We start from the raw sequence: 26760 nt of genomic DNA, 5'->3' as shown, positions 1-26760 counted from the left end.
AGAAAATCTAAGATCAAAAGATACTAGGATATTAGGATCAAACGACATCACTTGCCAAGAATAGCAGATCTTTGTTCAAATGCTCTTTGGAATTACTACAGAATTAACTCCTCTCTTGTAGCTTCATAGTATAACTAAGATGTTAAAGTATGTCCCGCAGTAAAGAAACATCTTTAACTTGATTTACGTTAAATAAACCTACTTCCTCGGGGAAAGTTTCATCACTGTTTCTTTGAAAGCCAACCTAGTAATACCCCTTTAGCCCTACATAGACAAGAATGTTGAAAGTATGGTTTCTCAACCTTGGCACTATTGACATACTTGTTTTCTATTGCTACATAACAAATGACAGATTTGGTGACTTAAAACAATATCCATTTACTAACTCACAGTTCTGTAAGTGAGAAGTCCAATATAGCGTGGATGGTTCTCTTCTCTGGCTGGGGCTGAGTTCTCACTTGGAGGCTAGAGGTCTTCTTCCAAGCTCATTCCTGTTATGGGAAGAACACAGTTCCTTATGGTTGTGGGATTGAAATCCCCATTTTCTTGCTGGATGACAGCCAGAACTGCTATTCATTCCTAAAGGCCACTCGCAGATCCTTGATTGTGGGCCCGGAGATCTCAGCAGCAGAGAACCTCCTCACATCTGTCAGATCCTTCTCACGCTCAGAATCTCTCTGATTTCCTCTTCTCTATCAGGAGAAAACTCTTTGCTTTTAAAGGGCCCGTATGATTAGCCTACTTGATTATCTCCCCATCTTAATGTCAACTGTGCCATTTAACATAATCACAGGCATAAAGTCATATTCACAGTTCAGGGATTATACACGGTGTGTACACTGAGATGGGGTGATAAATCTTTAGGATCTTTAGGGACATCTTAGAATCCTCCCTTCCATTAGATGAGATAATTCTTACATTCTCCATCCCAAGTTTTCACATTCAAAAATGTCTCCAGACCTTGCCAAATGTCCCCGGGTTGGGGGTAAAATTGCCCTTGGTTAAGAATTACTGGTTAAAACTCTCTTCTACTCAGTGTAAAAATAAAAATATGCATAGTCCTATTTTTTTAAAGTCCCATAAAATATGGATTTTGTAAACTTACTACAATTTTATTAACTTGTTGTTAGTTTTTAAATACATACTAACCTATATTATTACAATGACTATTTTTACTCATTTGGAACTATAGCATTGGTTTACTTTTGCTAGTTGAACAACAACCATGATAAACCCCAGTTTTAAAACATTAGGCAACTAGGAGGAAGAGTAGCAGGAACTTCAATGAATTTGGACTTAAAATTGAGACAACTCATTAATAAAAGTCATAGCTGGAGCCATATTGGCCCTCAAGTCCTAGTTTTCCTCCAATTTGTTATGAATTTGTCACGAATTTGTCATCTATGGAATTTTCTCTACTCTCTTAAGATTTATTTATATCTTCAACATGGAGCATTTTCAAGGTTTTAAGTTTCACAGTTTTACAACTAACTCTGTAAAATGCAAGTGTCTTTTATTAGTTCTAAAAAGTATCTTGTGTGAGTTTCTGGGGACAGACTCTTCAAATATTCTCAGATTGCTAAATATTTTCATGTCCATCCTCTCATAATATTTTTGAATTTATGGATTTTATAGCATTCCTTCTTTACTTTTATTTTCTCCAGGTTAAAGAATTCTATTTTTTTTCAAAATCTCTACTTATATAGAAGCATCCTTCTGTTCAATAATTCGTGTGGCCTCAAGCTTTTGTAATGAGGGGATAGTCTGCTTTTTTGAAGCCTTGCTATCATAGTGTGTAGAGAAAGGCGTGTGGGCTGACACCACCAAAGCATATACTAACTAGCTGTGTGAGTTTGGACAACTTAAACTTGGGCCCTCATTGTCCTTACTCTAATCTAGTGATTATATCACATACATTTTTGTATTGTTAAAAAATTAAAGATGTAATATATGCAAGGTCCTAATATAGTACTTAGCTCATAGAAGTCACTAGTAAATTTATTTACTCATTTAAGACATGTGTGTTGAAAACTCATCTGTGGTAATGCTGAGTATTTAGGAGTTGAAAACACAAACAAAATACAGGCATGGCCTTAGTCCTCATTGGTCTAGTAATTTTTATGCTCTTATGAAGATGAGAGACAAGAGGATAAAGGTATTAACTGTGATGTTCTTTCCCTACTGGCTGGAAAATTGAGATTTTGGAAACTACCACACAGAAATAGGCACTAAATGACAATTCCTTTGCTGTACAGTAGAAACTAACACAACATTGTAAAGCGACTATACTCCAATAAAAATTAATTTAAAAAAAGATAATTCCCAATTCTTCTGTCTTTTCAAACCTTAACAAGAGCCACTAGTAAGAAATAGCTTAGTAGTTATGCCCTAACTATGATCATCCTCTGTTGGTGACTTTACAAAATACAGACATCTAAACATCCCATGATATACTGATTCATTAAGTTTCTAGTAGGGCATAAGGTTGACCCCTGAAAAACATGAGGGTTAGGGGCACCGACCCTTCAGGTGGAAAATGTACATATAATTTATAGCCTGCCTTCTGTATAAGGGGTTCCCTGCACATCCAGGGTTCCCTCCATATTTGTGGTTCTACATTCGTGGATTCAGCCAACAGGAGATCATGTAGTACAATAATATTTACTATTGGAAAAATATCCACATAGAAGTGGACCTGAGTAATTCAAACCCTTGTTGTTCAAGGATCAACTGTATTATCTGAATGTTCAAAGAGGGTCAAGGTGAGTTTGATGTATAATTCAAGTCCAGAAGTTATGACCCTGTGGGCAATGATTTATGGCAGATTATAGCATCATCCATTAACCAATTGGAGATTACTGCCTTAATTTATTGTGTTGTTATGGACTTTTCTCAATGTGGTAATTTCTTGCTTGAAGTGCAGTTTCCAGAAATGGACATAATATTTCAGGACTGGGTGTATCATTATTTTATGGAAGTATACAATGTTTTCTATTTTGTGTTCAATGCTCCTCATCAAATATTCTCAACTTTCTGCAAATTTTCTAGGCAAACCTCACAAGTAACTATTTTATTTTAGAATATGACTGATTAATAGAGAAACAAATGAAAAATGAAGTAACTTTTTAATATCTAGTACAGGTCTCTATATGCTATCTACTGGGAAGTTCATATGCTTTTCCTCCTTTCATTTACATAATCTCTCCTGATCATCTTTAGATTTTGCTACTCATGTGTTATTTCATTCTCCAGAAATTCAGTGACATCTATAAATCTAGCAAGTTTACTATTCACTTTAGAAACCTTGTTAAAATAGTAAATAAAGATGGTCTCATAACAATTTTTAGAAACCCTTACATTCACAGCTTTCCACCTCTCTATTTCTGACCTAGGGACATTGACATTAATTCATTTTTTTATTCATTATCTATTGTTTCCACTAATCTTTCATTTTTCAACATTGTGTTTAACTTTTCAAAAGCTTTTTAATGTTGTTAGTCTAAATTTTTTTTTCCATTTCTAAGAAAAAGTAAATAAACAAGCAAAAAAGAGTGCAGACAATTTCGCAGACCAGCGGGCAGAGGTAGCAGAACTGGTAGTGCTGGGGGCGGGGATGGGGAGAGAGAATGAGCGGTAGGAGGTGGTCAGGGGCGGAGTTAGGATGGAGCATGGGCCGTACTTGGGCAGGAGGCTAGCTAGGTGAAGGTTAAGGTCAGAGGCAGGATCGGGTTTGGAGTCAAGGCTGCATCAGGGGTAAGGGGTTAGGTCAGTTTGAGGGCACAGGATTTGGGGCTGGGGGTGCTCAGATGGTCCCGGGCCATCCGGAAACCTGGTGGATCCTTGAGTCTGGGAGAAGTCTCACCTGGCACTGGTCGCAGTGCTCTCCCATGTTCTCCTGGTCACAGTGACAGTTCTCACATTCAGTGCATCGCTGGGGACCAGGGGAGCCTGGTTAGGCAGAGACGTTTGGGAGCCACCCGCCAGTCCTCCACCCTGCCCGCTGGACATATCCTCAACTTCTCAGCCTCATTACTTCTGACACTGAGCTCAGTATCTTCCTCCAACCTGCTTAACCTGCTTCCCACCCCCTCACTTCCCTATTGCAAGGCGCCCCGACGTCCCCTTGTCACTGTGGGCTGGACCTTTGAGGACTCTCTTCACCCCCTCTCTTCCTATTCTCCCCATAGCCTGTCAGTCTCCAGGCCTGTCCCACCTCCCTCGGCTCTGCCTTGAACCCTCCTCCCTGTCCCCACATCTGCAAGTGCAGCTCAGGCCTCACCCTCTCTTTCCTGGACCACTGTCCCAGGCTCCTCCCCAGCCTCCTGGTCTCCAGTCTGTCCCCCACTTGGCCCCAGAAGTGTCTTTGTTTACTCAGGCCCGTTGCTCAGGGTCCTCCCAAGGCACACCAAAGCCCTGGAACAAACTCTAGAAACAGCTTGGTGGATGGAGCTGGGTTGCGGACACACATTGCAGAAGGAGCAGTAGCCACACAGGGGCCCTGGCTGCTAGTTCCCGTACTCCTGGGCGTCCTGCCGATCTGTGGGGACAAGAGGGCAGCGGTGACCCAGGCTGACTCCGCTCCTCCTCACCCCCATCCAGTCAGATCACTTACCCGTGTCCTCACCACTCTCCTCTTCACTGGAGGCACCTCCAGACACCTCCCTCCTGGCCAGTGGGTTGGGAATGATGGTGAAGGGGAGCTCATCTTCCTCCAGCCCCTCCTCCTCATCTTCTTCCTCCTGGTGGTCTTAGCTCAGTGGGACCCAAACCTCAGCCCTCTCTTCCCTCCTCTCCTCCTTCTCTTCTTCTTCCTCCTCTTCCTCCTCTTCTTCCTCCTCCTCCTGGCTCAAGCTGAGGCCATGACCTTCCTCCTTGTCTTCCTAATCCTCCTGGTCCAGGCTGCCATGGTGGGTGCCTTCTCCTCCCTCCTCTGAACCTTCATCATCTTCTTCATGGGAGCTGTGATCCTCTTCCTTCTCTTCCTCTTCCTCCTCAGAATCACTCTCCCTTAAATGGCTTCTATCCTTCACCCCCATGTGTTCTGGGGGCTGGTGGCTAATCTCCTCTTTGATGGACCCTCTGTGGCCAGTCCCAAATAAAAGAAAAAAAAAAAAAACAAAAAACAAAAAAGATACCTCCAATTATTAACCAAAGTGATCTCCATTTATAGTTTTCCTATCTTTTCGTCAATATATACAATTCCATAAATGTCCCTTAACCTTACATTTTATTGTATCGTACTAAGCAGAAATAAGTATGCAAATGAGACTAACTGGGCTATAATTAATAAAGTTATCCCAGATGCCCCTCTCAGGAATAAAATCAATTGGTCTTCTTAAAGGAATTATTTGTTAATTACATGGTACCACATTTTCATAATTTTATCCTGATACTTTTCTTCTCCATATTCTTGGTAATTCCCTATTTAGTAGTCTCTAGTGTTTCTTTAAAAATGCCTTATTTCAAGTGTTTTACCACAATTATGAGAAACATTGTTGTAAGATATATATTTTACATGGTGACCAAAGAATGTCCAGCTCAATGGCTGATGACCATAGGCAGCTTCCTACCCCAGCCTACACACTTTCCTCCAAGTTTAGTGGCTAATAGTAGCCCCAGATTAGGGCATAACCCAATGTGTATACAGGAATATATGTCATTGAGCTTTTTGATGACCCTTGCAAATGGACATCCAGAACTGGATTTGATTTGCTTAGCAAAAATGAAATGTCACAATTCTTCCACTTCTAGTGTCCCGGAGCAATTTATGCCCATTGCAAATGCACTTCAGATTGGTTTTGCCTTTTTCTATTATTTATTGTTACCTCAACTGATTTTGAAATTCACCATTTCCTCCAGGGAATAGAGATCAAGCTCTATAACTGAATAAGAACTTTGTGTGATTTGAGCTTTTATAGTCCTCTAGAAGAGATGCATGTGAAGGTCTCATTATAATGATGGACAGAGTTCTAGAGAGTTAAGAATTGTAAGGTTGGTAAACTTTGCATTTTTTTAAGAAGAAAAATAAGGCTGTTTGCATGTGACTATTTGCCAAAGGCAGTAAAAATCATTTATTCTTACAAAGGTTACTCAAGGCACAAATAGTTTGGAATTTTCTCCTTTAAATATACCAAAGTGCCTGCTGTATTTTCTAAGATGATAATGAATCACTTCCAAATATATATACTTTTGAATTGAAATGTCTCACACTTGAAGAAAGCCTAAAGGCAAGTAGTTTTGATATTTGAAATTACCATGTTTTATATGCTAACATACCATCAACTGATATATATATATGTTACATTAAAAATGTAAATATTAGTAAAAGATTCTTAGTTTCTCACACAGAGATTTTCTCTCAACTTCCAGGAATATTATACTTACTTTTACAGTTAAAAATCAGGGTTCATAAAATTAAGCTGACTACTACAGAAGTTAATACTGGTAAAATTAAAATAATTTATAGGAATGAGAATCACAGTAGTTTGGTGGAAATGTCACTGACCAAAGATTATTTGCTGAATGCCGTCATTAAGCAAAATATAGTGAAGACTTCAACACCTTTTTAATCTACTTGCTTATACAATCTCATCACTGGATACCATATTTGAATAGCAGACATAATGGAAACATATTGAGAAAGAACAAAGGGGTCATTAAAATACATGTAAAAATGAGAACTAGGACACAAAATCCATTTAAATATCTGTATTCAGAACTGGAGGTTTTCTCTTCTGTAGTATTTTGGTTTATGCAGTTGATTTCATTTAACAAAATTTTCCAAGTAATAAATATATATCTTAAGCACAGTTTAAGAGTTTTACGTATTTTTTAATGGAATAACTACTCCAGAAAATTGAAAATTTAGTGGGAAATTAACATGTAAAAAACTAATAATATAATTGAGTTGATTGCTACAGATTTGGAAGAAAATCTGTCTTAGAGAAATAGCCTAGGCTTTGAAGTAAGAATAAAATTATTTTGAATTCCTATTCTGCCACTAATAAGCAGTATGAATTTGTCATGGCACTTAACTTCTCTAAATAAAATTATTCATCTGTGAAGTGAAGATGTACGTTCAAAAATGCATGAAAAGGCTTACATGAGACATGGCATTTGTAAAGTACTTGCAAAAGTAGGCACTCAGTAAGTGTTTGCTATTGTGTTCAACAGTGAATCATGTTTCCTAAGGTGAAGGAGTGGGAAAGCATGTTAGAAAGGCTTTAATGCTAAGATGCTGTTGGAATTAACTTCAGAGGATGACTTTTATATGCCATCAATAACATTTATTTGCTCTAAAATTGTATTTGCCCCAGAACCTATGACCCTTATTTTTAAAAAGGGGAGGGGGTACAGCATAAAGAAAATAAAAACTTACCATTACATTCATTTAAAAATTTTAGTTAGATAATAGAGATCAACATATGATAACCAAGAGCAGCTTATTTAGAATACAAAGAGTGACATTGAATTAACTACTTTCAACATATCTAAATCCTATCACCTCTGAATCACAGACACTTTCAAATAAACCAATACTGACTTGATAAATTTGCTAGGGATCAGGACAACTTCAACTATGTTTTAACAGCTTTCTTGAAAGTATCCTTTGATATAGCTAATGAGTTGCCAGGAAGAGATTACTCAGGTTGAAAACAGGGAAATATTGTCAATTTCCAGGTTGAAAATAGGGAAAGTAAGTGACTGCAGCCCTGCCACTTTGAAGAACTCCAATCCTATCAACCCTCTTATCATGTTGGGACCTTGTTATTTTACCCTTTTCTATAGCAGCATGGAGAGAAACATTTGGAATAAAAACAGTGGTTGTCATTGTGGTTTTTGCAAAGAGGTTGAAGATGGGTGAAACTTTTTAAGGGTTTAAAGGATAAAAAAGAAATAGTGTAAAAGAATGACTAGGTCCTGATCCTTAGTTCTATTTTCTAATGTTAATAAGTATTGAAGTTTGCTGTGGGAATATTCAAGAGTGTTTACATTATTTACAAAATAATTTGTCAAACAGGTAATTACTAAGTGCCTATCAGGTGCCCAGGAGATAAAAAGCATCCAAAGGAAAAGAGGAAAACGCAACACACTCTCCTCACCTTATAGAAATTAGTTTATTGGGTCAAAGGAAATGCATATTATGTACCGATAAATACGTATAGAGGGCACTCAATGAAATAGATGACACAATGAGAAGAACAGTTGACTAAAGAAACTGATGGGGGCCAGTGATACAAGGGAAAAAGTCATTGTTAAGGCTGTAGGTTTTCTGGATGAAGAGATGCCCTACTTGAGAGTTCCTTGCCATGGAGGCATTAAGGAAATGAAGAAAGTTAAAATGACATCGGGGGCGGGGTGGTAGAGAAGAAATATGAGGGTAGGAGAAAAATAGCTCTGATAGAGTTGAACTTTGAACTAAGTAAATACTTAAAATGTGCATTTTTAAATAAGAAAAGACTGGGATACTTTTAATTGGCAGACTTGAGTCCCTCTCTGCCCTCCAATCATCCATTATTATTCGGTATAGAACAGTGGGTAATAATGTTTAGGGTTAGGGTTAAGGTTAGGGGTGACTATATTTAGATCAAATATGATTAATTTGTTCAACTGAAAATATTGAGTGAATTTGTGTCATCACTTCATGGGCACAGAGACACACATACAGGGTACAAATGTTGGGCTCCTGTACCTTTCACAGCCCCTCTGTTCCTCTGGGTAGACAGAGTGGCTTTATGAAGGCTCTACACCAATGAAAAGAGAAGGCTGTCCACATGCGGCAGTTCAGCTGAGCTGAGCAAAACTTCAGACTCAAAAGACGTCAACTCCACTGAACTTTCAGGGGGCAATAGGCTAATATTAAAGAGTGGTAATTCCACAACAGAGGTGAGAAGGACAAAGTAGTTTCTTGGCCATGTGGTTGTGAGTAGTAGTCACTCACATAGCAAAAGGGTGTTTATTCTCTGTGTGTCCATGCAACTGCTTGGAGCTGGAACTGGAGAGAGGCAGAGCTTGATCACGTGAAGCTGGCATAGACTTTTAAATGATGGTTCCGCTGGAGCTCACACCTAGGACCCCACAGAGTTTGAGGGCTTAGATCCCAAATCCAAGCTTTTGGAACTCAATTTTTGTTTCTCTCAAATTAATGCCTTTGAGATGAATATTAAAGCATGTTTCTAAATTCAAAAAGTAAGCATTGTCTTTCTAGTTATCTGAACTTTTCCTTTCCCAGAGGCAGCAAAGGTGGAAAAATCAGAATTTCCCAGATTACAGAATACTCAGGTTATTGTGTGTATATAGCTATACATATACATATAGAACAAATACATGTTTATTATATTTATATCATAAACAATTATATCTATTATTGTTTTCTGGAAAAACATTTCTAATTCCTGCTCCTTTATAAGAGTGTTCTATCAAAAACTCTTTGTTTCTTTTATTAAGTGATAATATGTATTACCATATGAAATGTTATCTGGAACCCTGAAATATATGTATTTTTAAGTAGACTATTTTAAACTTATTTGACAATGGAACCCATTTCTTGAGATCTATGTTTTATCTTCTCATAAGTGCTGAGGAACTACTGATGGGAAATACTGCTAGATGGAACATAGAAATCATAAGAAACATAGAAATCAGCTTTTTAAGTGCGTTTTTCTTCTCTCTCCCATCACCTACCTCCACCTAACAGGTCTGAGATGGCAGAAAAGCTATCTTATTCATCCTGTATTCTCAATATCTGACATGTTATATAAACTATAGTTGGGCTCAATACCTGTTTTGTTCAAATTTTCTTCCAAAAAATTGATGTATTTCTGGTAAAAATGTATCACCATTCCTTGCTAAAATATTGTACAGTTTTGAAATTTAGCTTTTATTATTATTGTCATGTTAGTATAGATTTGTATAAAAATGGAGAATAGTTAAGTAAAATATGTTTAAAAAAACCTGTAACTACTTAATAAATATTTATTATCATCCTGGGATGGGTTGGACTCTTGTAGCTATGATGTGAAACTCAGAATTGGAATGGAACGCTTGACAGAGTTGATTACATTTAGATTTAAACTGGTTCTCGAAAAAGATAGCATAATTAAAGTTGAAAGGCAAACAAGAGACAAAAATAGTTGCATTGGACTTCCCTTGTGGCGCAGTGGTTAATAATCCGCCTGCCAATGCAGAGGACACAGGTTCCATCCCTGGTCCCAGAAGATCCCACATGCTGTGGAGCAAATAAGCCCATGTGCCACAACTACTGAGCTTGCGCTCTAAAGCCCATGCTCTGCAACAAGAGAAACCACCGCACTGAGAAGCCTGCCCACTGCAACAAATAGTAGTCCCAGCTCGCTGCAACTAGAGAAATCCCGCATGCAACAATGAAGACCCGACACAGCCAAAAATAAATTAAAAATTAAAAAAACAAATAGTTGCATTATCTGACAGTCTTACTTTTCAAAATGCATTATTATCTCCTATATTTCAGTAAGAAATATATAAATTTGTTAGAAAACAAAGTAACATAAACAGGCATCTACCAAAAATAAAAATACAAACAACAATATACATTGTTTAGAAGTCTCAAATCAACTAATGATTCAAATAAATGAAAAGTTAAAAATAACATTATCCTATCAGATTGATAAAAATTAAAAAGACTGATCACACTCAATGTCAGAAAGATTTTGAGTATATACTCTTGGTATATCTTTAAGCTGATATCTCCGGGGAAGGTGATTTGGAAATAGTTATCAACATATCATATGCATTTCCTTTGACCCAACAATCTCAGTTTTAGATATTTATCTATAGGGATACAAAATAAATGAAGACATATGTATTGTGATGGCCAACATACCTTAGAGTTTTAGAAAAAAATTAAGTATATGGGAATGATTAAATTTCTAGAATGTTCCCATCAATACTGATAAAGTTGATTTCTAAGTATTTACATACAAAGATGTCTTTTAAAATAGATATAAATATGTAATGCATATTTATCTGTGTGTACTAGTGGGGTGGGAGTGAGGTTGGGGGCAGGGGAATCCTGAGAGGGTCTTGAGGTGACAGCTGAAGTGGGGTAATATGAAAAAGACAAGTTGAGAGGAGACATTCATCCTCTACCTCAGCAGTCCCCAACCTTTTTGGTACCAGGGACCGGTTTCGTGGAAAACAATTTTTCCACGGACTGGGGTTGGGGGTGGTTCAGGATGATTCAAGTGTATTACATTTATTGTGCACTTTATTTCTATTATTATTACACTGTAATATATAATGAAATAATTATACAACTCACCATAATGCAGAATCAGTGGGAGTCCTGAGTTTTTCACTTGCCACTCACTGGTAGGGTTTTGATATGAGTCTGCAAGCAATCGATTTATTATGGTCTCTGTGCAGTCAAACCTCTCTGCTAATCATAATCTGTATTTACAGCCACTCCCCAGTGCTAGCATCACTGCCTCAGCTCCACCTTAGATCATCAGGCATTAGATTCTCATAAGGAGCATGCAACCTAAATACCTTGCATGCGCACTTCAGAGTAGGGTTCGAGCTCCAGTGAGAATCTAATGCTGCTGCTGATCTGACATGAGGTGGAGCTCAGGCAGTAATGCAAGCGATGGGGAGTGGCTGTAAATACAGATGAAGCTTCGCTTGCCTGCCACTCACCTCCTGCTGTGCAGCTGGATTTCTAACAGGCCAGGGACCGGTAGTGGTCCATGGCCCAGGAGTTGGGGACCCCTGCTCTATATTATACTGTTTTGTTTAAGATTTCCCTTTGCCCTCAGGGGTTTGTATAGCTTTATAATTTAAGAAGCTATTGCAACTCCGAAAAACATTTCATATATGAATGCTATATTTTGGTGGGGAAGAAGAGCATTAAAAGTAAGATTAATTTAAAATGGAATTTAATCATTAATGTGAATAGGTCACAACTCTTTTTGTATGGCACTAAATAAAATAATTGTGTTACTAACCTGGACTCATTAAAAGGTTTAAAATGTACTTGCTTAAGTTACATGGGGAACTATTTCTCAGCCATTGAAAGCATTGTATTAGGAGTTTGAATTTAAAAGGATTATATAAATTTAAGATACAAAGTGGTAAATGAAGACAGTGCAGCCAACAAGTATCAGAATTTCAAACAGCAAGTATAATTCATACTGATAACATTTTAAAATATAAAAGAAATGAAAATACTATTGAAACAAAATCAATAAAAATGGCCACAATTGGAAAACTGCAAAACCCATGTAATTAAATACTCAATGTATGTGATCTTTTTTTAAGAATAAATTATTTGAGTTGGAAATAACTCTATGACTCTCATAAAGTATGAAGTCTTAATAATAAAGTATATTTTTTTAAAAAATTACATATTTTTTTTCATGTAGACTTAGTTTCCTCCATTCTTTTTCAGAGCCTTTAAAAAAGATTTTCAGAGAAAAATAAACTATTTTCTTGCTGGGTGATTGAGACCTCATAAAAGGTTAACGGAATGCTAGAACCTGATCATTGCATATATTTATTTCACTTCCCTCAGGAAGCTGAGTTTGATTAAGTAGATAATTCTGTGTTGCAAGAGAAATGCATGTGGTGTATCTGTGCAGTAACTTTAAAGGCCAGATGAGAATGCCCTCAAACTAATTTGAAAACCACTATAACCCCAATAGAAGATTTTTTTTCTAACTTGCGGAGGGAGGGAGAGAAGAGGAAGGAAGAAGAACGGAGAAGCCCAGAGGGTATGGAGGTAGGCAGCGGAGTTCAGTACCGGAGGTGTAATTGGGTCCTAGGGTGTTCCCCAGGAAATGCAGAAGTGGGAGTGGGGGACGGGGAGGAAGATGGAAAGCATTATAAACGTTAGCATCCAAGACAAATCGATGAATTCGAGTCCAATCAAAACACAGAGCACATAATCCAGCAGGTTCGTATTTGGTGGTCGGAGTCCCTTTACCCTGATGACACCCAGAATCAGGCCAATGACAGTATTTGGCTCTTCTGATGTTCTATGAATTAAGGCCTATTCCAACCAAAAAGGGATGAGGAGCCTAGCACATCAGGACGAGGCTTCAGGATGTCTGCCAAGCAGGCTGGGATTCTGCACAGGTGTGGGAACCTGAGGGGCACTGAAGGGAAAACCAGGACGGTGGAATAGGGCTGGGCCGGCGGAGGTGGACATAGTGGGGCAGGCTGAAACCCTGGGGAGTTCGTGCTCAGGCCTCGCCCTGTCATTGAGGATTCCTGGTGAATTCTGCGGTAGGTTGCTGGCCTCACCTGTTGGTGGACTGCGCTCTCAATCTACTCCAGGTAATGCTACTGACTGAGGATACGTGGGCTGCTTGCAGCGGCTCAGGACTGAGGTAGCATTTCAGAGCTTGGGGAGGGCTTTCTGTTTGGTTTGCTTTTTGTTTGGTCTTGTTTTTGTCGCTCTGTTTTCTTTGTTATTTGTTTTCCCGCATATGAGCAGTGATTATGTTTAGGCTTTTCAAGACTGTGCAAAAGCCCTAGCAACTAAGATGGCAGAAAAGAGATTCTCTTTATTAAGGCTCTTTCTCAAATGGCTTTGCAAACATAGAAACGTACCTAGCCGTGAGTTCATTTGTTCAATTACAAGTGACCCTCTTTCTTTTAACGTTTAATATCTGCCAAATGGTAAAGTGGGGAAAACTGTCTTTATACTCAGATGCTGCGACTAAAGACTATTTTTTTCTGCCTAAAAACAACCTGGACATCACTCTCTTCATCCTGGATGCACAATAGCCAGGCAGATGAGCAGGCAGCCATGACAGAGCCGTGAGAGGTGCCGGTTTCAAAGTGTTTTCTGTGAGTCACACATTCTACATGTAACATGGCAGAGGAAAGTAGATGTGCTGAATATATCTTATTAAGGCAGAAATAATCAGATGACTGGAGGCTGTTCTAAGGGCAACCAGCAGAGGGGATGCTGTATTCAGATTAATGCGAATTAAGCAACCCATTTCTGGGATATATTTCTAAATGTAATATAGGGTGTGTGTGGGGGGGGGGACATTTTTTTTCCAGATAAGGGAATCATTGCATGTTTGTTTTAACTCCTTCAAAAATCTGTCTCACAATGACAAAGAAATGAAATGGGGCAAAAGCCACAAGAGTGAGGAGCACAGAAAGTCGCACATAGATGTGGAATTTCAATACATTTACAGAAAGTCATAAAACAAAGAAAGCATGTTTCTAAAGTAAAATATATTAACAAATATTATTAACATTTTTATGTTGGTTACATGGTGAAATGTGTTTTAGATATATTGGGTTGAATAAAATGTCTTATTAAAATAATTTCACCTTAGTTTTTTTTTTTAAAGTGGCTATTGAAATATTTAAAATTATGTATATGGTCCAAATTATATTTTCACTGCACAGCACTGCTTTAGACCTAACTCCCAGTTTACGAAAATACAGGTCACAGAGAATCAGGTTAATGACCCCAAGAAGAAACAAGCAAATACAGATTGTGGAATAGTCTGCTGTACAAGGGCCCTAAAGTGTCAACGAAAAAAAAATGAGAAAAGTGTTTTAAACAAAGAGGTTAAAGAGGTATAACAATAAAGGCAATGTGAACATAAATTAGATTGGATTGTATTTAGAAAAGCCATTTGTGAATGGCTATAAACTTCTTTCTGATAATGAGAATAAGAATTGAATAATAAACTAGATATTAGATAATGTTATGGAATTATTATTACTTTTTAAAGTGTGATAATGATACTGTGATTATGGAGGAGACTGTCCTTATTCTTAGGAGATGCATTCTGAGTAATTTTGCAATGACAGTTCTGTATCTTACTTTCAGATGTTTGAGCAAATGTTGCGAGAAAGAGATCAAGAAAATTGGACAAGATACTAAAAATTGATGAATTTACATAGAGGATGGTACTATTTTTCTACACATAACATTTTTCTTATCAATAGGCAAGGGTCCAAAGCTTAAAGTACAGAAAGGTGGCCAACATTTTCACATTTTCTGTTCCTCTGTGGTATACTATTTTCTTCCATATGTATTTCTTACTTTGATTAAAAAATACAGTATGTAAATGTGTAATATCAAATAACATAAAAATAGCAGAAGTCTCCACTGGAAGAGAAACTATTATTCTTATGTCCATTGATATTGATTTAATTCTTTCCTTTCCCGCTAGAAATCATTTACAGTTGAAACACCAGATGCAAAACGGTGATTGTTACGCCAGTCAGCATTCCATAACTGTCATTAATATTGTAATTTTTTCTCACATAAATGTAAAACAATAATCGGATAAAATTGTATTGGACTCTATCCTGGATATTCACTCTAATTAAAACATCAGATTATGAAAAGAAAAATTACTTTTATACTCACTTGTCATAGATTTTCCCTTCAACTAGGCATCTGGACAGCTTTACAGCAACTTCGCAGAACTACATTTTAATGCTATGTATCTGTCTTGTTTGACTTGATTTGAAATTTACACTCCTCTTTGTCTTCCTAATAACAGAATTAATAATCTCTAGCAGTTTAAGTGCAGACCTAACGTAAAGATTATACTGAAATAAAGTCCTAGTCATCTCAAAAAATTGCAAATACACATCACATGGTTACAAGTGATACAAAGTACAGTGTTTGACAGATTTCATTAGTAACCAATCTGGAATTCAAGGAGCATATAAAAATAAATTTCAGTAAGCACCATTTGTATAATTTTTATGCATATATTTGATAGCCAATTAACTTTAAAATGGATGTTTTTCTTTTTGTTTTCACAAATTTTTGACAATGGAAACTTCATAAGTGTTAAGGCACAAATATTTCTATTTAAATAAGCAACATAGCAAGGTATCTCTCTTTTTATACCTTTTTAGATAAGGAGTACCCCGCAGAGTCTCAGCCACTATCGATGAATGAGTAACTCCTCGAAAAGCAGACGTTAGAAATCAGCACAATGAGTAAGTTAATGAAACAGGACTGGAAAATGTTCACGTTAAAACCAACACAAAAGAGGAAAGAAAGGAAGAAATAACAAGAATAGGCAATTCTATCACTTTTCTGAAAGAAACATTTGTTGTAAGGTGTATACACGATATATTGACATCATTGTATTGCTGGTTTTTCTAGCTATTGACTCTAATACATTTTTTGCAAGGACATGACTAGAATTCTGATATTATAATCAGCTTATTAAATAGCAAAAAGTAAATTACTACCTGGCAAATGTGAGTAAACAACTTAATAAAAATTTCATTCAAATAATATCTTTGACAATGTATTAGTATTTATACTTGAAATCATAGCAAAAAATGGTTTACTGGTTCAAGGTTTCAACTAAGTTAATTTCATGAAAGATGGAAAATAACTTGTCAGGTTTATGAAATTAATAAAATAAAAATTATAGCATAAATCCATACATTTAACACTTTTAGACATTTTAGTTTTAATATTCATTGCCAAAAAATTCCTCTAGATGGCAGTGTTTACCACAGTTAGAAATTATTTTAGCTTTTAAAATGATTCTCAAATGAGTCAAATAGTATAGAGTTAAAAATTCATTTTTCTAGTAATCAGTATTTCTTCAGCATTTTTGTTTTGCTCTGAATGAATGTTTAACCTAATTCAGCAAGTTTTTGCTCACTTATTAGGTTATTATTGAAATTTAATGTGCAAATTTCCAGGAAAAATTAAATTGACCCAAAAACTTTAGAATAGACATATGTGTGATCAGTATGCTTTGGAGGAATTAAAATAAGTTGTTGAGACTATTGTAACCAGGATGAAAGAAATCTTAGCAACTAACCAGATGAATTACATTACTTTTTTTTTTTTTTTCAAGCTTGTATGTAATTGCAGATATGGATAGATTTATCTATACTTTTGGGACTTAACAGTCTTATAACCAAGGGAGGTTTCCATCTTCTATTTGAAGTAATTGCAGTTTTAATTTTTTGACTTGATGAACAACCCAAATAAGTCACAGATATATCACAGAATCTAGGGCAATCATATTTTGTCAGAGAACTTGAGAGTGGGGTAGATATTTTTTAAATTATGAAATGATAGAAATAATTATTTAAAAATCTGAAATTAACTTTTATACTGGATATATTACATACTAGTATAAAACCAATAAAAATGTCTCATTAAGAATCTTACATTTTGAAAACAAGGGTGGACAGAAATGGCCAAGATTAGGCCCAATAGTTGGTTTATAGATTTGCTGTGCCTTCTATAAACATTGAAAATTTGTCACTAATGGTTGGAAGAGAGATTTGTTTTTTCCAGATTTCAATTAGTGTTCCAGAGACATAATTTATAACATATTTTGTCCATTTTTCTGAAGGTCATCGAATGAGCTCCAGTAATATTTTAACTCTTGGTTTGGCTATTAAGAGATGTAATTAGAAATAAATTTGGTGAAACTAATCATAATATATAAAAATGCAAATGCTACACATCTGTTTTCCCCAACTTTGGCACTACAGCCAGTTTCGGCCAGATAATAATTTGGGTTGTGAGTGAGCGAGCGTGTGTGTGTGTGTGAGTGTGTGTGTGTGTTGGGGCAAGTGGGGGAGGGGCATTTCTATGCCTTGCAGACATCTGGCATCATCCCTGGCTTCTACCCCACTACAGGGTCTCCTAAGGGGTAAAATCACCTCAAGCTGAAAACCACTACTGCAAACATTTGATTGTTTTTCACTCTTCTTATTCTCCCTTACAATTATAACAAGTAAATCATGTTATCATAGTTCATATTTTAGTCCTTCATAGGATAAGTTAATCAGGAATAGAGTCAAGCAAAACTACCAAGTTGCTGTGGTTAGTTCTTATATTAGTTAGGACTCTTGGTTGCAAGTAATAGCTATTATTAAAGCTAATAGCTCTTAAGAAGCAGTGGCGGGGATATAATCGGACATCAACAGTGAACTGGAATCAATTAATTAACTACCATAAGTGGTTCTCTATCTCTGGTTCCTTCTGTGCATCATCTTCATTTTTATAACTCTTTTCCCTCAACTTTCCTTTGGGTTTCTGGTCTATGTAATGAAAACTACTGTTTCTAATTACTCCTGAGTATACATCACTTCCTGTTCAGAAAGTGATTAGATTGATCTTGGAGTATCTCTGCTGTAGAACTAGGTTCTGCGATAAAGGGGTTCATTGGTCCATCTTGAATTTAGTATCTTCGTGAACATAATCGAGTGTTGTCAAAATGGAATGCCAATTTCTGCCAGGGTAGGAGGAGTCCTCACCATGTGACTATAGCTGCTTTGCTTTTCATGTGTATGGAATATGGGGAAAAACATTTCAAAAAAGTAGGAAACCTTTGTGAGCTTGGGAGTCCACACATGTATTCTATCACCTCCTTGTCGACACCTCACGTACTCATTCAGCGGCCTGGTACCCTCACATTGCTCAGTAAATGCCCAAAGTGCTCCTGTTCTGTTCCATGCAGCCTGCCTTCCCCCAAAGGGGGCCAGGCTCCGAACACCTTCTTCCTCACTTCCAGTGAGTTAAAGTAAAACAAAAATTTAGCTCCAGATATCTAATCTCTGTGGGGAAGAAAACAAACTAAATCAAATTAGTACATGAGTGATACGTACATTTCTTGTGCCCCTGAACAGCACTTGTGTCAAAAGTATGCTTGGTAACAGAATTAATCCCTGCATGGTACAGTGGTAGATACAGACCTTTTTCCAATGCTCTTTTTGTTTTGTTTTTCTGTGAGCCACGGCACTATGTATCTAAAATGCCTTTTAGGTCTTTGTTACTTAAAATGTGGTCCACAGATCAGGAACATCAGAATGCCCTGGGAACATGATAGACATGCAGGACCTCAGTATCCACCCTAGATCCAATATATCAGAACCTGCATTTTAATTTAGCAAGATCTCTGGGTAATTTGTATTCACATAAAACTTAAGAAACACAGAGCAGTTTAATTAATTGTTATTTGACACATGAGTAGAAGGCAACTTTAGTATAATACTTGGTTGATGATAATAAACTCAATAAACATTCTGGAACAATATGAAGATTAGACACAACTAAATGCTAGTGTATTTATGTATATTACCAATAAATTGCTATTGAGCCTTAGAACTATTGATTAATGTAATAAGCAAAATTTTTTTAGTGTAAAATATAAAGGAGAGATATTGTGATGAGAATTATCAAAGTAGAAAGGACTCACAGTATAGTATTCCTCACTGCAAACAAATGAACAGTTAAGAGCCCTCAGCTGAATTATGCTTGAAATATAGCTATTTGAATATTTCTGTGCTGAGCCTATAGGATGGTTTTTAATATATAGTAGGGTTTTTTTAGGCATTTTTACATTTTAGGCATTTGTACATAATGTACATTTTACATTTTTAAATTAGATTTTTGAATGAATTAATGAACAGATTTATGACACTAAATTTGTCCCATATGTGTTTTATAATCTTTTCATGTAATTCTCACTTTCCACTTTTTCCTATGAATTGCGGTGTTTACCTAAAGTGTTACCTGGTCTTTAGGATCGACTTATCTATTGTAATACACCAAAAAGTCAGCCTACTTCCATAGTGAGGGACAAATATTACTGGAAGATAATTACTCTTTTGTTTCATTACTCTTCCAGTATAGCTGTTAAAGACACTCGCATTGGTATAGTTGTTACTTCTACAAAGTAAACAATGAATTTGCAATTAGGCCTTAGATATACTGATATTGCACTCAAACATGGGTGCAATTCACTCCCCAAAATCAACACATTGCATAAATATCTTTGTGACATAAAGAAATGTTTTTAATCATTTCGAAATTGTAAGGGGTATTTATTGCTTTTTCTTATATTTTACAAGTTATATTTTTCCAAGGAAAATTTTTCTAACTAGTCTTTCTTGTAAACTCCACATATAATGTTTCTTGCAACATGCTATTTTTAAAAATAAATCTCTCTTATGATGACCCCATTCCATACAGCCAAGAAGTTTCTTTGAGGCTCTTTTAATCCATTCTGAAAATTTCACCAATCTGTTTGAGGCTGACACACAGTCAATTCATAGGCATAGGATTGAAAAGATGATGTGCATTTTAGGATCTTTCAAGGACTGTATTAGTGTGTACTGCAAAATAAGATTTTCATTTAAGAAAAAACATTATTTTAAAGAATTATGTATATACACACACACACACGCACAATTTTTGCAAGCAGAGTGGTATTGACTTAAATCCCAAACAAAGCATATCACTGTCTTGTAAAGGCTGAGCAAGCCCTATCTCCATTATTTGGGTGTCATCAGTGATACAGAGGCTGCAGGAGTCAAGGGAATATGCATGGTCTCCCTGACTCATCCTAATTCAATTCGAGGGGGACTGTCGGTTGAATTTGGTCCCTGTGAGGAGACTATATGAGAAAAATGAGGCTTATCTATCCTGCCCTATATTAGTAAGTCTATTTATATGCACATTGCGTAACAAATTGGGCTCCTAGAAGAATATTATGTGAGCTTTTTTTTTTTTTTTTAAAGAGGACAGGGAAAGTAGGCGTAAAAGAAATATATGCATGAAGAAATTTGGGGGGAGGGGAACAAGGAATGAAAGTGACTAGAATGATGTTGTTTCAAGTAATATAAACTCCTATTTTTAACAACATACTCCTATGATAAGAAATAGTACTACTGAAAGAGAATTTTAAAATTTGTACTATATTTTAACTTGAAATAGTTCTAATATCTATGAAAAATAATTTCCCAATTATCTTTGGGCAAATGCATTTGTACTTAAAACATGTTCTTATCTCAACATTTTTCTATCTCTATTTTTAGTGTAAATAGAGGTGCTTTCAAATAATGTGCATGTTATATTTGGACATTTATCATTTATATAAATATGAATTGATCATACTTGATATTCTAATTGAACAAGTCTTACAAAAATAGATATCATACAGACACAAGAAATAGGAAGTTTTATATATTTCCCTTGAAATTACATGATTTTAAAATGATCAAATTATTTAAACTTATATTTATTCTCTCTTTACAATCTTTAAACCAGTTTTTCATGTTTCCTAAGTGATTGCTTGAGCCCTACGTGTAATGGGGAAACCATTTTTTATGAGAATTATGTCTATATGAAGTCTTAAACAACCAATAATGAAATCTGAAAATTCAATATGTTCTTTATTTATATAGTAATCATGATAAAATAGTGGCACTGGAAAATGTCAGTTTATATTGTAGTAACTGTTAGAGCTACAAACCTGACATCTATAATCATTGTCAGTCATAAAAATATAGCAAATTGGGATAAATTTAGTTCAGTCATTCAAACAGAGTGAAGCTTCTTGTCACCTGCTTTCCTTTGTCATTTGAATACCTTGGTCTAAGTTTTCCTTAAAAGAAAAGAAAAGAAAAAAAAGAAAGGTGTTCAAAGAAAAGAGCCAATAGTAGAGCAAAAGAATGATTCAAGGAGCTTACTACACTTTGCCAGTTTGCAGCCTTAAAAGGTGTTAATTTTCTTGTTGTGGTGTTAAAATTCTGCATTGTCATTTTCTAAATAGTGGTAACACAAATAACCCTTGGCATTTTTCACACAATTCCCACCCCATCCCCAGGAAATACAGTACAATAGTCTAGCCTCTTCTGTGAAATGGGGACAATAAAACCTGCTGTGACATAAAAGCCCCTGTGATTGATTGATTAATGTCAGTTAGCCACAACAAAACATCTGGATTAAAGGAACTTTAGAAGTACAGGGCACAATAAAATTTTATTTTATTTTATTATTTTATTTTATTTTATTATTTTATTTTTACCTTTGATTGGAATATAGAACTAGTACATTAGAGTTGAAAATTTTAGTCTTGAAATCCTTGAGGAGGTCGTTTGATCATTCCAAATACCACAGTCTATGTCATTTATAGAAAAATGTAACATGAAAAAGCCTTTATGATCTCTGTGTGAAATTTAATTTTAAAATGCTGAGTGGTAACTAGAAAATCATAGGTGAAAATCCAATTAACAAACTGAACTGCGTAGTAATTCAGGTTATTAAATGCCATTACATGGAAATTATTGTTTAAATATATAAACATTAAATTCTTGCAATATAAAATAATTTTACTAACTCGATATCGCTTTCTGTATAAATCTGTAATAGCATTTTAGTCTTCACTTAGCTGGCCGAAGGTGACTTAGCTTCACAAGTATCCCATGACCTATATAACTGGCAGAGAACACTAAGGTAATTTTACTGCAGCCTGGATGGCATAATTCTTAAAGTACTAATCAGGTACAACACAGGTGAGAACATGATAATTCCTTGCTGTAGAAAACATGCATTGACAAAGATGTATAAGGGTTAATTGAAGAGATCTAATTGGAAATCTAACATATATACTGGAAGATGTATATTGGAAATCATATAATTGAGAATCTAACATTTTATTAAATTCATGAAAGAAAAGTGATTAAAATGCAGCAAAAAAACAATAGATGTTCCCCTATGAAAACTAAAATTAATGAATATTATCATTTCCCTAATTCATAATTATTCAGATATACCTTTTTAACAAAAAATTAGGAGAGGTGGATTGTGAGTAGCTCTCAATATGCAAATGTTTTATATTGTGGTTTGGGCTGAAGCCTCAAGTTATGATAGCAGAGGGTTAGGAAAATGACCCTTTATATTTAATTTTCTTCCAGGAATATTAATAAGATCTCTAATAGTAGTTCTCATTCAAGAGTTTAGCAGTTGAAATATAATAGGGCAAACAAGCTTCAACTATTCTAGCTTTAAGAGGTAAAACTATTATGATTAAAGAATCCCACTAATTTATACATGCCAAATAAACACCCATAAGATGGAATGCACTGAAGTCAGTAGCTCTATTTCTATATTATACTCATTGGCCTTTGAAAAGAATCTACATGTGCTTCGTTTTGGGGCTTTGACCTGTGGTTTCTGTTAATTGAAGTCTCATGGTCATAAATTTTTATAATGTGATGATATTTGTCTCTTCCTTAACTTTCATCTGTGTTCATACTAAGATTTCATTTATGAGCATAGCATAATAATGGGTCCTGACTACAAGCAAAGCTACCCCTTAGCAAACAGACAATTCCACTTAGTGATAATGTTAATTATGACTAAGCTATGTGTTGTGACTTTGAAATGACTACGGTATGATTAGAATAAGAGTGTGAGATAACTGATGCTTACAAAATGAACTGGAAAGTGGCTGTGCTGCTATGTTTATTGTAAATGTATCAGAATGATGGTTCATTTACTATTTTAAACTAGTTCAGAGCATAAAATATGTGGCAATTGGAACAATGCACTAGCTTTAATTGTAGATTTTGTGAATGGCAAAATGATCATTCACTGTGGTAAAATAAAAGAATCTTCCTGTAACTCACTCTCATTATTGTATGAGGTAATATTTTTCTTTTGACTTTTTAGCTACTTAAGCAGTCCTTTTTATTCTTAGATTTTGTATATTCTAATCATACAAAATACTACCATAAGAGTTGTTTAGTCATTTTAAAACAGTATCAACCTATGGTCTGCTAGAAACCTGTTTTATATTTCACATAGAAGGGATTCATGTATTTTACAGTGGGCTTTGAGGCACTGCACTTTTACTGTGTATATTCACCTGAGGAAAAGTTCGAAAAAAATCCTTACATTTCCATAGATGTGGAAAAATTGCAATGTCAAATGAATTGGTTAAATAATGGAATTATGTATACAATATCTAAGTTTGGTAGGTTTGCTTAGTGATTTTTTTTTTACTTTTAAGTATCTAAAAATAAGTGTTCATATTTAAAAAGGAAAGCCATTGTATTCAAAAACAAAAGGTGTTCCTGAACACGCCATCACAGTGCATAACTACATGAAAGAGCCTTCAAGGCATCTTCAGCCCAATACAGAATGGGAAACACGGAGGTTTAAAATAAATGCCCTTTATCCTCCCTGTAAGTTAGAACAAGTTATTCAATCATGCATTAAGACCTTCTCAGACAACCTTTATAGGTCATGCAAAAAAAATTATTTTTTTTGTTCCAAGTGAACTGTTACTATTATTAATGCTTCTAACTTTACTCAGGCATCTGGCGTCGTAGGTACAGCCCATAAAACAAATCTTCGTGGTTTACTGATTTTAAAAGATCAATCAAATATAGATAGTGCTTTCGGGGCCAATATTTAAGGAAAAAGGGTAACCCTTTCGAGAGTCATTCTATCCGGCTCTTGCGTGAAAATGAGAAACGCGTGAGGATACTCGACGGAACAGGAGTCAGAGAAATGAATTGCACAGGGAAAGACAAGTACTACATGCCAAGTTGGAATCAGCAGACAGTGTAAGGGGAAAGGAAACGTTCCACAGCTTGAGGAGCAGCTGGACAGGACTCCTTCCAGCCTCTCCCGAGCAAAGTTTGCAGTTAGGTGAGGTGAAGCGGCTTTTGCCGCAGCCGCGCGTTCGGGCGAGCTCGGGTTCACAGGTTTGGGGCGCGGCGGAAGCACAAGTGCAAGGACAGCCTGGATCGGCCGCCGCGGCCCGTCCTGCTACTGGAGACAAGACTTCGCCCCGCTAAGCAGGCTGGCCTAGGGCTGACTAGGGTGACTAGGGGTTCCCAGAGGCTATTTTCCCTTTCTCCCGGCAGCTTCCGTCACCCTGCACGTAAGGAGTGCTCAGATTAATTTTCTTTCCGGTCTTGAGATTCGAATATCCTCTGTCCCGACCTTTCCTATCCGCCCTCTCTGCCCTTCTTGCCAATGTCCTCGCCAGCAAAAGCCTCTAGTTGCGGCACCGGGAATGTAGCCCGTTTAACGCGCTCCGGGGATCTGCTGGGCCGTGCTCTCCTCCGAGGGCCGACAGTGTGTCTCGGACCCCGGGTGGACTCTCCCATCTGTGCATTCTGGTCCCTCCATTTAGCAAAGAGAAGTGTGGAACCTGCGCCGGCAGCTGAGCCGCCTCAGCATTCCCCAACCGCCCGCAACGGTGCCCGAGGCTGCCGGATCCGCGCCCGCACGCCCGGCCGGCCTCCCGCGCCCCCTGCTCGTGCGACCGCCGGGTCTCGGCCGCTCGCCGCCCCGTGCCGTCCGGAGGAGCCGCCAGCCCCTCAGCGCCCGTGAGAGTCGCGTCCGCGGGGGCCTGGGGAGCGTCGCCTTTTCCCTCCCGGGCCGGACCCTGCTGGGCATGCTCAGTGCACCTCCTGGAACCCGGCTCTCCGGGGGCCAGGATCGGGTCTCCGGGTTTTCGCGGCTGCCGAGGGGGCGCTGGGGAGGAGAGGCTGGCAGATAGTCAGCGCCTTCTTCCACGCCCAGCTGCGGCCGCCCGCACCGCAAGATACGGGCCAATCAGGGGCCGGGGGCGGGGCTTATGCCGTCACGCCCTCCCTCTGGGTTTATTGAGAGTTCTATCAAGAAATTCAGTTCAGAGAGAGGAGAGAAGGAGAGAGGGGCAAAGGAGAAGGGAGAGAGGGAGAGCGTGCCAGACAGGAAGGAGCGCCCTAGAGTCTCCGAAGCACGAAAGAGATAACCAATTAGGAATTTTTCGGGCAACTGTCACCCACCCCGAGAGCAGCCAGAGACTCACCATCACCCCAACTCTGACGTTTCCTACAAGAAGTTAGAGACTTAAGCAGTACTGACATCGGAGGGAAATGGTATGTTTGATGCTGTGGAAAATACCCCGGAGCTGAAGAAGTGCAACTGGATGTTGTGTGTGCGTTAAATACCAGAAGAGCTCAGACCCCGTGGGTAATAGAGACTAAATGTGGAGAGAATGACTAACGACAAATCTGTGAATTTGTTCTCTGGAGTTGCTAATTTGCCAGCCCGAAGCAACACATTTTACAAGGAGGAAACGTTTTGCTGCTTCTGATTTCTTCCCAAACTGGTGCTACCAGATGCATGGCTTTCTATGTGCTGAAACAGCTCATTTCTAACTGCAGCATACCGGGAAAGGGGAAAGGTTGAGGCAACTAACGTAAGTATAAAGTTTCACATGCACAATTGTAAATTTTGTGTTTAGATATGTCCTCGGTGTAGACGAGGGATGTTTGTTATTGGGTAGACGGCTGGGGCAGAGCTCACCTACTAGGCTGTATCTGCATCCCTACCTGCATCACTCTGCCAGAACTAATCGCGGGCATCAGCTACCGTGCAGCCTAATGCAGATAAGATGAGAGCCTGGGTACTGACCAGTTCTACTCAAGTAGGTAGCTGCCTGGAGCCTTGCACCCGTTTAAATTGCAGTTAGGAGGGCATCTAAGCAGAAGGCTTTTTACCTGCGTTATTGAGTTGCAGTATTTACGTGTGGCAGATGTTACTAATACTACAACCGGAGATCGGGGTTAAGAAACTGCATTTTTCCCCCTCTTTTATGCTCAGTAGAAAATATTGTGCTGTTACATGGAAATGTTAGCTGCGTTTCACTTATATCTTGGCACTCTCTTCCACCTCTAGGATAAGGAATCCTATGTTATTATATATATTCTAAAAGTTTTAATGTGTTTCTTAATTCTAATGGTGATAATTTGGCAACATGGAGAAATGAGAGCAAGGTCTGGGTTAGAAACTGAAGGTCTTGGTATTGTGCTTTTAGGCAATGAGGTTATACAGTGGCCAGAGACTTGCTTCTGACGCTGCAGCAGCATGTCCGGATGCTTGCTTCCCAGTAAAATTGTATTTAGAAGGCAGTTGAAGAACTGGGAGGAAAGAAAAAAGATAGTCTTTTTATAAGAAAGAGATGACTC

At 37.4% G+C, this 26760-nt stretch overlaps 1 protein-coding gene and 1 pseudogene across 2 annotated transcripts in view; one reads left to right on the top strand and one right to left on the bottom strand.

The window, feature by feature from the left end:
- Positions 1–569: 569 nt before the first annotated feature.
- On the bottom strand, positions 570–26661 carry LOC132352427 (sarcoplasmic reticulum histidine-rich calcium-binding protein-like; annotated as a pseudogene).
- Positions 25460–26760, top strand: part of PCDH9 (protocadherin 9) — a 1000311-nt gene continuing 999010 nt past the window's right edge. For both annotated transcript variants that reach the window (XM_059902787.1, XM_059902788.1), the window contains exon 1: positions 25460–25991. The gene's annotated coding sequence lies outside the window, so the exon portion shown is untranslated. The remainder of the gene's footprint in view (positions 25992–26760) is intronic.

This window comes from Balaenoptera ricei, chromosome 18 (assembly GCF_028023285.1).
Source record: "Balaenoptera ricei isolate mBalRic1 chromosome 18, mBalRic1.hap2, whole genome shotgun sequence".
NCBI lineage: Eukaryota > Metazoa > Chordata > Mammalia > Artiodactyla > Balaenopteridae > Balaenoptera > Balaenoptera ricei.
Note: the sequence above shows the minus strand (reverse complement) of the source record. Positions and strands in the feature narration are given on the sequence as shown.